Consider the following 12,775-nt stretch of genomic DNA (forward strand, 5'->3'; position numbering starts at 1 on the left):
CTAGATTCAAAGCAACAGCATCCACATGAAATACACCAGACCAGTGAGGCCATAGCATGTCTGACCTAATGCAACCCAGAAGGCCTCTGCTGAGTCTGATTGGCTGTTTTGGGATTCCACGCTGGTTGGTGGTGACAGGGGATTCCGGAGAGTTTTCCGGACCAGTCATGTCAGCCATGTTGGACTAATAATGGACTTGTTTAGACCAGCGGTAAAGAAATACAGCTAAATGATGACATGAAGAGCACTGGTATGCTCTTAATTAGTATTACAGACGTTCAGGGGGTGGACAAAACAGCATTAACACCACTACGATATACAGCAATGTATTCCTCCAATAAAGTCTATATTTGTAAATAGTGATTGGTTGATGCCTTTATTCGCAGTGCAAAAGCTCAGAAAATGTACCTCGTTTTGGGGGGGGGAAATGCTTTTTTCGCCACATAATATTTGCATTATGTGTGACAGTAATCATGAGAAAAACAACAGTTCGAAAAAATATATTGACATGCGAATTAATCGCATGAAAAAAATCGCGCCGGTGTGTAACAGCCTTTAAACTGGTTCCACTTTCTCAAATGAGAATATTTGCTGGTATCCTTAGTGTTCTGTGAGAGTAATCTAAATACCTTTGGGGTTTGTTGGGAGTGTTGGTCAGACAAACGAGTAATTTGAATATCAGTATATAAACTTGGGCTTTGGGAGTAGCTGTAATGGACATTTTTCACAATTTCCAGACATTTTATAGACAAATGATTGATCAATTGTTCAAAATATAATCAACAGATTAACTGTTAATGAAAAGTATTGTTATTTGCAGCCCTGTCTGAATTAAGCCTGTTAAAATAAATGCTATATTTGCACAATGTGTTGCTCAGGATGGTCTCCAGTTTCGGAAACACTTCCTTCCCGTTCAGCTTGACAAACCACAAGCACAAACACACAAACATACAGTATGTCGTCTGGAGATGTGGGGCAGCTGCAGGCAGAAACCAGGAAGAGGAGAAAAGGAAGCGAAGGGAAGGAGGCAGACAGAGGGGATTATTGTACACGCTCACTCATGTGGGCTACCCTGCTCTAAAAACACTTCCCAAACACATGACTCCATTGTAGCACCAGAATAGCCACTGCACTGCACCAAGTTCATACTTATTTAAAATCCTTTAACCCTGCCGCTGGTTCACATGCCACACACATTTTTCTTTATTCCTTAGAAAAAAAAATATTCAGACAGCACTGCAGGGTACAATGCCAAACTGCTTCTGTCTGGAAGCATACATCACAGGTAGATTTAACCCACCCAACACAAACTAAAGACTCAGCTCTCTCTGCTATGGCACCATGTTTTAGTTTGGGTTGCAAAAAGCAGTGCCAAAACCACGCTCTACCAACTGAGAAATGTTAGCAATATTACTCATCTTACATTTTATACACGCCTTGCCCTAAGTTTGAACTTAAAAGTGGGGCAAAAAGCAGCAGGAGGGGTAGCAAAAAGAGCTTATGATGAAGGATGTGTAATGAAGGGGAGCAACAAAAGGGGAAAAAAGTATAATCTCAGTCATTCTAACATACAACAGATTATATGTGGTGCAGCTAGTATAATCTATTGAAACAGTCTTCCCTGTGGTTTGTCCTGATGATGTTTGGGTGGCCTGGCAGATTCACACACCAACGTGTGGATGATAAGCATCTTAGAAAGGATAATGTCATTCTAACATCTAGGCCTAGGGCAACCTTTTTATAAATCTACCCATCTGTATTGTTTCTAGAGAAGTGAAGCTAACAGTAACAGCAGGAAAGAACAGAACTGATGCTGTGCAACGTCATATGCCATAAACAAAACAATTTGGAGTAAAAAGACAAGCTATTTTCCAAAACATATTCTTCTACTGTCCCTTTCTTTTCTTCTGAACAGATCACATCATGTCTCTTTACCACTCCCACTTGGGTTGGACTTCCTGAATGATTTCTGTCAGATGAAATGTAACTTACATATGGTGCTATTCGTCAGTGACCACAGTCAGACTGCACAGTAAAAATAGAGCAAAAACAAACAGAACAGAGCAGAGCACATCGCCAAGGTCTACTGTTCCCGCTCCATCTCCCTCTCCTTGTCTCTTTCTTTCCATCTCTTTCCCCCATCTGTGCCTCTCTTGTCTGTACTCTTCTGTGCTTCGCTTTTTCTCTTTCACTTCCCTTGTCACTCTCCACAGCCCTTCAGGCATCCAGCGGTAAGACTGGGCTGCAGTTAGCAGGCTGGGTCACAGAGTCCAATCCTAGTGCTGAACACACAGTGATACAAATGCCCAAATTACATGCCTTGAATTAATATATTTGGACTGGAAAATGTACGTCAAAGACTAACATACATCACAATAACAGAAAAAGTAGTTAACATAAATTATGTTGCGTTTTGTTTTCCAAAGAAAATCAAGCCTCATCTCATAAAGATAATCATTTCCAGGTTGTTTACATGAACACAAATAATCTCATCAAACTGTAATCAAGGCAATATGCGAGCAAAGTGGAGTAAACACCATACTCAATTTTGTGAATGCAGTTTTACTCACACTATCACAGGAACATTATGTGATGTACTCCAATTTTACTCTCAAGTTTGAAGGCCATTTTAGCCAATAAACACCACAAACTAACTTAGATAAACACCTAATTACACAGAATTACAAGGACAAACGTCATGCGTTTCAAGTGGCGCCATGTGGACCTCGTACTAACCCAACACTGTGCCACTTTCGCCATTGTCCTCTGTGACACACACACTGGCTTGCTTTTGCCCTGGCACATATAATGGGAATGTACCGTCACCTCTACCGCCGCCTTGCCTGGCTGAGATTATTAATTTTTTCCTCACATCATTTCAATAGTAGTGAGTAAGGAATGACGTTAGAAGTCTACTCTGTTAGACTTGTCCATAACTCTTAAACCAAGATGTAAACAAGTCCAATCCAACAATCCCCCACAATATTTGTGGGGGATGCAAATGAAGGAAGTGTTTTAATAAGTAAACACAAAAAGAGATCAAAGCTTGAACTTGGTCATTACATAGTCATCTCCACATGCAATGTGGATATTTATAAGGCAGGAGGTCATGTTTATTAGAATGTACATACCTACTGTAGTGTTTTATGTGCACTAAAACAACCCAAACTACTACAAATTCAGGAATTCACTGTCAGTTACACATGGCAATTGCATGACTTCTTTGGTTTGCTGAAAGATAAAGCAGGTGGAGGTAGGTAGATGATGGTTGTTTCATATGTGCTTGTTGGAGGCAGTGTTTGAGATAACAAAATATTACAATTAAATCCAATATAGCCTAAAAACTGTCAGCTCTTATGGCTAGTTTCTGTCGGTTTCCTCCAACTGTAGGAGGAACTGACAGAGATATGATTGACATTTAGGTAAACAATAATGATAGATACACTCAAGACAGTGCATCTGCCTGGCCCTGGTTAGCTATGCCTAATGATCCAATGTTGACTGTCACCTTCAGAGCTGGACTACGGTGCAGAATAACAGCAAACAGAGCCTCAAGGTGTGCCCTCTCTCTGCCCATAATCCAGAGCCAAGGGACAGGATCAGTGACCGCAGAGAGGATGGAGGGGGAGGTTAGCACTCACCACAGCCATCAACTAGTCACTCAATCTGTATCCAGTCAGTCCCCTTCCTGAGGGGGCAGGGAGTGAATGACAGAAAGGCTTGTCAGACTTCTGAGATATAAGCACAGATTGGATTTCATATTTTTTGCAAAAAGTTGCATGTGTTGTTGACCAGTAGTGATATTAATGCATGGAATATTTCAAGATGGGTATAAGAAGAGAATCAAATGGTGGAATCATGCAAAAGATGTAAATCTACTGAGGACAGTTGCATTTTTTTGTATGTTTTTATAGCTGAAATGTTTTTGTTTGGTGTCACTGTGTGGCTGCTGCTCATTTTTCACTGACATGTTGCTCTCACTGGGAGATCTCCAACCACAGGAGTCTCTGCTGGAGCTAAAGTCCATGCATCAAAAGAGAGTAGTAACTCCATGTCAAAAATTATACACTATCCCTTCAACATGAACAGCAAATATTGAAAATCAGGGCTGTTAAGATGCATGTAGAACAGCTGGTAAAACTGGGCTATTGTTAGTGCTTGGACAATACACCTATCTCCGAATTCGATACTATCACGATACTTGGGTGCCGATTCAATATGTATTGTGATTTTTAAGTATTGTGATTCTACAAGTTTTGCGATTTGATATTACAATTTATTGCGATTTTTGTTAACTTGTTTAACACTAAACCATGGGAAAAAGTTGAATTATACACTTCTAGGGACTTTTTCTTATGAAAATATCTAAATCTAAGTAAAAATGTTTTATACTTCAATCAATCTTATTTCCATATATGTATTTTGTACATACAGTTCCCTTTGTTAACACCTTATTTTGAAAACCAGATGTAGCCACACGTGTATACTTCCACTAACTGCGCGAAGTCCGTCACTAGCTCTTACCGTCAGCTCCGTTCTCTTTATACATCCATGGTCAGCTCCATCAGAGCCGTTTAAATGCATTTAACATAAATGTCAGTATATGGGTACGCTACAGTTGTAGCGTCGGCTGATTTGACCACGGAGATGAGAGTTACAGCTGGCTTGACTGCAATATGATAACGTTTCCTGTCCATGACAGAGTTAGCATGCAGCTTTATCCGTGATGTCAAGCTCTGCTTTTCCTGGTAAATTTGTGAAACCCAAAGTGTTTCCATACTTTACTGCATGTGTAGTGTTTAGCACTTTGGATTTAATATGCGACGGTGCAGGTTGTATCCACGTGGACCCTGCACCGTTTTCTGATTTGTCCTTTCAGCTCGCGGCTGTTTGTTTTGGTGATACGGAACGGATAGGACGTCACATTACTCAGACTACAACAATAAAAAGCAGCAACTTCCTTTTACGGCCGCATAGACTCAAATGAAGCAAATATATCGATCTGGCATTAAAAAATGGATTTCAAAATCGTTAAAAAGAAAAAAAGAAAAAAAGAAGAAAAAATCGCGATACATAGCTGAATCAATTTTTTTTTCCAGCCCTAGTTATTGTTGATATATTTCAATGTGATGACAGCAGGTAATGTAAACACTGGAGGGTTACTACCCAAAAGAGAGCAACAATAAAGATGTCACATGTAGATTTTAAACTGAATGCCATATGAAGTCATTGTGCTCAAGCTGCCTGAAAGTGGTAAAAATATGCCTTCCATGACGCTGACAGACCACTTTTCACTTCGGAAAATTCTTGAGTTGTATATTTTGGTGAAAACTTTTGCTTGGCTTATAACGGTGCCTATAATCAGAATCTAAACATGCAGATTTGGTATAATCATAATCACCACAATCAAGCTTTGATCCCAATCATCTTGACTGGATGTGTAATGATGGCTGAGTGAAGGCACAACAAACAAATGCACTGTAAGTAGGCCATCCCTAAACAGTCGGTCTGCCTTTTTCCTCACTTATACCCTATCATTACAGCTGGGTCTATTTATAAAGCCCATAAATTCAGCTCCCCACATTGAAAGAGCCAAGTTACCAAGGAGTTTGTGGAATGGATGACTTTAAAACCTCACCACTCTCCCTCTCTTTACCTCTCCTTGTCTACTCAGACTGCCTCGCTCACTCGCTAACTTTGTTTTGCGTGCACTCTCCATCTGGTGGTCCAGTCTCTACAAAATACAGGTCAGTGCAAATTTTGGTTAGCAGGTTTCTGAAAGAACTCAAGGCAATTTTTTTCTCCCCGTCTTCTCGCCGCAGAAAGGCGGACCCTGGGGCATTCCTGTCACATTATTGGACTTAGCGCTGACGCACTGTATGTACACAAAAAGACACACACATATGCACACATACCGGTGTCCCATTTCTCCTTTCTGACCTCCTTCTTTCCATTCCTCTCTCCCTCTGTCTCCAAACACCTACTCAGTTTGCTTTACTGAAGAGGTATGATAGGAATCATCCAGTTTTTACCCATGATAGCTTATTCAAATCCGCTGTCAACATCTGTAATGAGAAGATATGGAGATGGAGCTCTTTCAACGGCTTTTTTCCTCTCCTGAACCAGCCCACAGGTTTACAAAAGGGAGAATGACACCTAAACCAGCCCATCTCAGTGTTCTGGAGTAGCAGAGTGATACAGACATTTTCCTGATGAGCACACACGTAAAAGAAACACAAGCCTCTACATGTCTTGACTTTCCTGCCAAGCCCTTGGCAATGAGCCCTTCACTTTACTACCTTGTGTAGTAGTAGCAAACAGAATGACAATCAGTCAACACTTGTATCCTACTGACTGAGGCTGTTCTGCAGGGCCATGGGACTGCAGGTGTCTGCGTCATTCCACAGGTAGCCTACATCATCTTGCCCCAGTACACTAGCTGCACATAAAGACAAGGCATGCTGCTAAGGGACTCGCTCTACTGCCACATACAGCACACCGCAGTTCCTCTGTCCTTGTTCTGTCAGAGACCTAAATTAGTCAGTCTGAAATAAAAAATAAAAAGACGAACACAGCAACCTAATACTGAACTCACATGAACAGGCTTACAACACAGTAGACAAACTATGTCTTTGCATCTTTGCATTATGCTTTCATGTGCTAACCACTTGGTTGACTAAGCATCCAAGAAGGTTTTTATGTCTGTTGTTTTTTATAGAGCTGAAACGATTAATTGATTAGTTATCCTCTTTTAAATTAACCGGCAACTATTTTGATAATCTGTAATTTTTAAATAAAAAAAAGTCAAAATTCTCTGATTCCAGCTTCTTAAATGTGAATATTTTCTGGTTTCCTTACTTCTCTATGACAGTAAACTGAATATATTTGAGTTGTGGACAAAACAAGATATCATCTTGGGCTTTGGGAAACACTGACAATTTTTCACCATTTTCTAACATTTTATAGACTAAACAACTCATTGATTAATCGAGAAAATAATTGACAGATTCAATAGATTGGATATTGGTGACAAAGGGGACCTATCTATTCAATTCAATGTTTATATCTTATATACATTACATACTGTAATTTGAATGCCTGTTTAAGTTTTGACCAATTTGTTGCTGCATTTATAAAGGTTTACACAGGAGCTGTAATTCCTGTTAATTTTTAAGATTTTTATCAAGTTGCTGGTGTACAATTTATCATTTTAATACTAAATAATTAAATAAATGTATATCTATGTATTCATTGGTCATATTTAGTCTTACAAAGTTAGGAACGCAATATTTAAGTCAAGCCTGATGTTGCATTGCACATAAAAGAATGATCCCAGTCACTTCCACAGTGTGGCATACAGTTTAGTAATTAAACACTGGTATCGGATCGTCTGAGATGGCTAGGCCATGTGCTGAGAATGGAGCAGGACCGGATCCCGAGAGTCGCCTTAAGATGGACACCACCAGGCAAAAGAAAACCCGGGAAGCCCAAATCCACCTGGTGCAGAACTGTCATACAGGAGCTGGACAAGATGAACCTGACATGGGGAGAGGCCCAACATGCTGCCAAGGACAGAATGCAATGGAGAGAGCCCAGTGAAGCCTTATGTCCCATAGGGGATGAAGAGGAGTGATGATGTGATGATCGAATCGTTACTCTGTATCGGCCGATACCCAAAGCCCAGGTATCGTATCAGGACTGAAAAAATCGGATCGGTACATCCCTAGACAGGTTAATCTACAATGGAAATAATCATTAGTTGCAGCCCTAGTTTTTTATACCCAAAATAAAAATCAATCAACTAGGCAAACAGACCTTTTTGCATGTATATTTTGTGTTTCCATAATCATTTGAAATAGAAGAAAGACAGCCAACCTCGCACAATCTGCAGATTTTACATGTATACACCAAACAGTAGGCTGAAACCAGATTAAAATGCCACAGTGGACATATTGTATATTCTACAGCCTACAGTTTAGGTCTAATTTCCCACACTAATCATGATTCATCAAACAGTTGTGGGAAACAAAATAGCTTCTCAGTAATTCTAGAAACATCCGGCACATTTGACCTCGTAAAACCCACTAGGTAAGATAAGACACCAGACAGAGGTGCTGAAAGATCAATTGCAACCAATCACAAAGTTGCTTTTACTATCTGCAATGCAAAAACAGCCCCCACCCCCACCCTCTGACGCCATCAGCTAAAAATAAAATGCTCATATGTAGCTAACCACAGGACATCTAAGACATCAATGTAAAAATAAGCCAACAGCAATTTCATTACCATTCTTCACCCACCACTTCATTATTGTAAACATTTTTAAAAAACATCTTGCTGGCTGTGGTCACAGCAGAGAGCAGCTTGCTTGCTAAGCGTTGTATAGAAACAACAGTTCCTCTAATGTGGTTCAGGGTGATGATTCAAAACAGCTACATACCTAAATGTATTAAAAACACAGACATACTACAATAAGCAGATGCTGCTAGAGATAAAAACCAACAGCTCTGTGGACTAAAACACAACGTTTAGCTGAGATAAGACTGATTTATAGTGTTATCTGTGAGGAAATTAATATTTATAAACACACAGGGTAAGATTTAGTGGTTGAAAATAAATGTAATAAAGCTGAATATGAAAGCTGAGACTGAGGAAACCCTTGAATCTCTCCTCTGAGAAATACAGGCACAGCTATGATTGAGCCAATTATCTTTTCATCCGCAGTTTCACACAATTGCATCCGCCAGGATGTGTAGACCAATTACAACTCAGGCTGAGCTGGAGATGTAATTGGTCTTCCTTCCCCCACCCCATTCTGGTCCTCTCAACCACTGTCAGCTCTGCAGAGTATCGACCATTAGCAGGGGGCCATATGGCCCTTTTCTTTCAGAGATGGCAGAGAGACGTTCTGTGGACTGGCTAAGTGTTTAGGAGGAGGTGTGGGATCAAATTGGCTGTATTGCAACATCATTTGTGGGGTTTTCTGTTTACAATAATTTGAAGATATTGGAGCATGTCTTTAAAGTGAATAATTAAGTGAAAGTTAATATTATAGCTCCAGTTCGGATGCCATTCATTCATACATGTTTAGACAGCATTATGTGTTCACATCTGAATAATATCTGTGTTCAGTTATACCTCTTCCCTTTTACATTTCTAAATAGTTACTATAATTGAAATTATGAGACAGGAGGAATTTTAATAAATGGAGATTTGTCTCATAAGCTTTCTCTGAGGGATTGGGATGTTAATTAGATTTTGAATATGACAGATGGGGACCTTGACTCTATTGAATATGCTGATGCTTGATCCACAGCAAAGTGTAGTTGGCAGGTCCTACACCACCAGTGGGCTTACAGATGCTGCACACACAAACACCCAACACACCTCAAGTCCACACACCTCCTCCTGTGTCCCTCCCCATCACCCATTACAACTGAAATCATTACACAGAGTGTTTCAATAGATTTATTCTATGATGCTCATGAAGGCATATTTAATAGCTCTATGATAGACAATCACATTGTAAAAATAAATAATAGATTTAAAAGGCGGTCTGGTTGCGCTCATCTTTTTAATGAGATGTCACTTGCTTTTCTATTCCACGCAGAAGCTTTGTAGTTCAATGATGAACCACGGTTTGCAAAACATCTGATGAAGATTGGTTTCCGACTGTTATGTAATAATTATTTGTATAATTATTTATCCATTTGTGGTAAAGAAGCGACTTGTTATTTTCAATGTTCTGCGTGTTTTTAGAAGAGAAACAAATTAAACTAAAACTTGAAAATATATATATAAACTAGAGACCATCTTGCGATGGGATCACATCAGCCGCAACGCCAAATCGGACCAGGGGCGTAAACATATCTCCCAATATGCTCAGAGCACACTCATCTGCGAACTCTGCCTTCATTTTGATCTCAGCTACACACCTGTAAAGTTTCGTGACTGCATCTTGCATCGGTTGCGATGCTATTTCATCCACAGACAAACAGACATATAAACACCTGGCAAAGTACTCAAAACCGCTTCTGTGGTAGTTCCCGCTACAGTAGGCGTCTCACCACATTATGACACACACACAGAGACTCACAAGGTGACAACAATACTAGCCAGTGATAATTAAAATAGACTTACAACAGTCATTTGCTCAGAAAGCTACTCTCAAACTAAACTTAAAATAAAATGAAACAGGAAAGGTTATTTCCATCCAAGATACGTTGCCCCACCTATTTGTTTTGCAGGGGGTCACCGAGTACATTTGGTGTATATCCCATAACCTCTGACAGCTTATTTCAAGCCATTCCTGAAGGCCTGGGTCACAACATGTGGCTTAATAAGCACAGAAGGATGTGTATACATTATTTTACAATGGGGAAATGACTGGCTAGTTAGTGTTCAGACCAAAGTAAATCAGAGAAATGGAAAAAGGGAAACGAGGAGGCAGAGGAACTTCCAAGTGAAGTGCATGTGTGCGTAATTTTAATGTTCCTATGTATGAGAACTTTTTTCCACCACCCAGACGTTAGTCATGATGTAGCGAGAGAGCTTGTTCCTGCAGCTTGTGTGGAAGATTTTGTCAAGGTTTGGTCAATGTGCTACTGTACGGAAGAAACAGCTACAAAATGATTTTATATGCGATTCTGAATACATTTAACATATTGAAATAATAATTAACATTGGAAAATATCCCATGATAAATATTGTGATATTGATTTCAACCACCTCTTCTTTGCACTTTTTGTATTGTTTACAATTTACAGAACACTTGACTTGTATATTAGACATTTTATTTTATTTCTTATTTTATTGTTGGTCATTAGTGCTTTTTATATATATTTATATAATATTTATACTAGGGCTGTCAAAGTTAACGCGATAATAACGCGTTAACGCAAATTCGTTTTAACACCACGCATTAAGGCAACTTGGGATTTTTACCTTGTAGCGGGCTTTAAAGCTAGAATGAAGATACTGGTATCATATGAAACTAGAAAACCACGAGTCTCCCCTTTACAGAACATGCCCACTTTATGATAATCATATGCAGTTTGGGGAAAGTCATAGTCAAGTCAGCCCACTGACAGCTGTTGTTGCCTGTTGGGTTTGAGTTTGCCATGTTATGATTTGAGCATATTTGTTATGCTAAATGCAGTACCTGTGAGGGTTTCTGGAAAATACTAGTCTTTTTTGTGTTGTTAATTGATTTCCACTAATAAACATAAATTTGCATAAAGCAAGCATATCTGCTCACTCCCATATTGATAAGAGTATTAAATACTTGACAAATCTCCCTTTAAGGTACATTTTATTTGTCCAGCTTTGTTGTTTTTTGTGTAAGTACATTGAGAGAGATGTAGAAAACCAGAGTCAAATTCCTTATATGTATGTACAGTACTTGGCAAATAAAAGTGATTCTGATCTCCCAGTCCTAATTGTTGAGCTCTAAATTGATATGGTGACAGTAATTTAGGGCTGCAACTAACAATTATTTTCATTGTCGTGGTTTCACAGGATTACAGACATAAAGCAGGGGTGGGCGGTATTAATATTAGTGTGCAATGACAGGAACAGTAAATAGAGGCAGTCACTGCTGATATTACTCAGCCAGACAGTCAAATAAGTTCAGAAGGGTGTTGGTTAGTTGTAATGCAGTTGTCAAGTCTGGGAAAAACACAGCATATCATATTAATAGATACACATGAGTAAATATTCATGAGTATCGGGATATTATGTTGTATGATACTGTTTCAATTCTCAAAAATACTGTTGATTTTTAATTAACCTCTTAAAAATCTGACGACCTGCGATCGGGCCTGGCTGCTCAATTTTAAAGCTAGAATGAAGATACTGTCAACATATTAAACTAGAAAACCTGAGTAATCCATTGGTACAATCCATTGGTACCAACCATGTCATACTAGCTTATTGCGAAGGATGCTAAATAACGCTCAAACGTTAACGCAAATTTGTTTTAACGCCACTAATTTCTTTAACGCAACTTGCGATTTCTAGGTTGTAGTGTGCTCAGTTTTAATGCTAGAAGCTGAAGATACGGACATCATATGAAACTAGAAAACCATGGTACCATGTCATACTAGCTCGAAGTGAAGGAGGTTAAATAACGCTTCAAAAGGGGTTCCTTGACCTCTGACCTCAAGATATGTGAATGAAAATGGGTTCTATGGGTATCCACGAGTCTCCCCTTTACAGACATGCCCACTTTATGATAATCACATGCAGTTTGGGGCAAAAAACATGCAGTTTTTTTTGCATGCAATACAAATGTGGTATTGTATGTTATTTTCACTTATTCTAAAATGATGTATTTCTGGTGTGTTCTTTATATAATGACAATTTAAAAAAAAAAAATCACAATATATCGCCTTGCTTACAGTATCGCAATACATTGAATCGTTACCCCTGTATCATATGTATGCCAGATTCTTGCCAATACACAGCCTTAGACAATACCTATCCCTTTATCATGATAACAATACAATAAATATATAAGATAAGATGAACCTTTATTAATCCCCGGGGGGAAATTCAGGTGTCAAAACAGCAAAGCGCAGGTACAGAGGTACAGGTGTACAAAAAGATTATAAAACAATAAATACAAATACAGAATATACATAGTGAATGAACATAGTGAATGGACATAGCATTTACAATAAATAGATGTAATATGTACAGTCTATAAAATGGTATATTGGATGTAGTGTAAAGTAAGTTTAAAATGCAATATGTCCAAGCTCTAAACAAGATCAGT

General features: G+C 39.0%; 1 protein-coding gene across 13 annotated transcripts in view; it reads right to left on the reverse strand.

Moving 5' to 3' along the window:
- LOC141767729 (myosin IXB) overlaps positions 1 to 12,775 on the reverse strand; it is a 69,479-nt gene that overhangs the window by 55,643 nt on the left and 1,061 nt on the right. The window lies entirely within an intron of this gene.

Source organism: Sebastes fasciatus, chromosome 5 (genome assembly GCF_043250625.1).
Source record: "Sebastes fasciatus isolate fSebFas1 chromosome 5, fSebFas1.pri, whole genome shotgun sequence".
Classification (NCBI taxonomy): Eukaryota; Metazoa; Chordata; class Actinopteri; order Perciformes; family Sebastidae; genus Sebastes; species Sebastes fasciatus.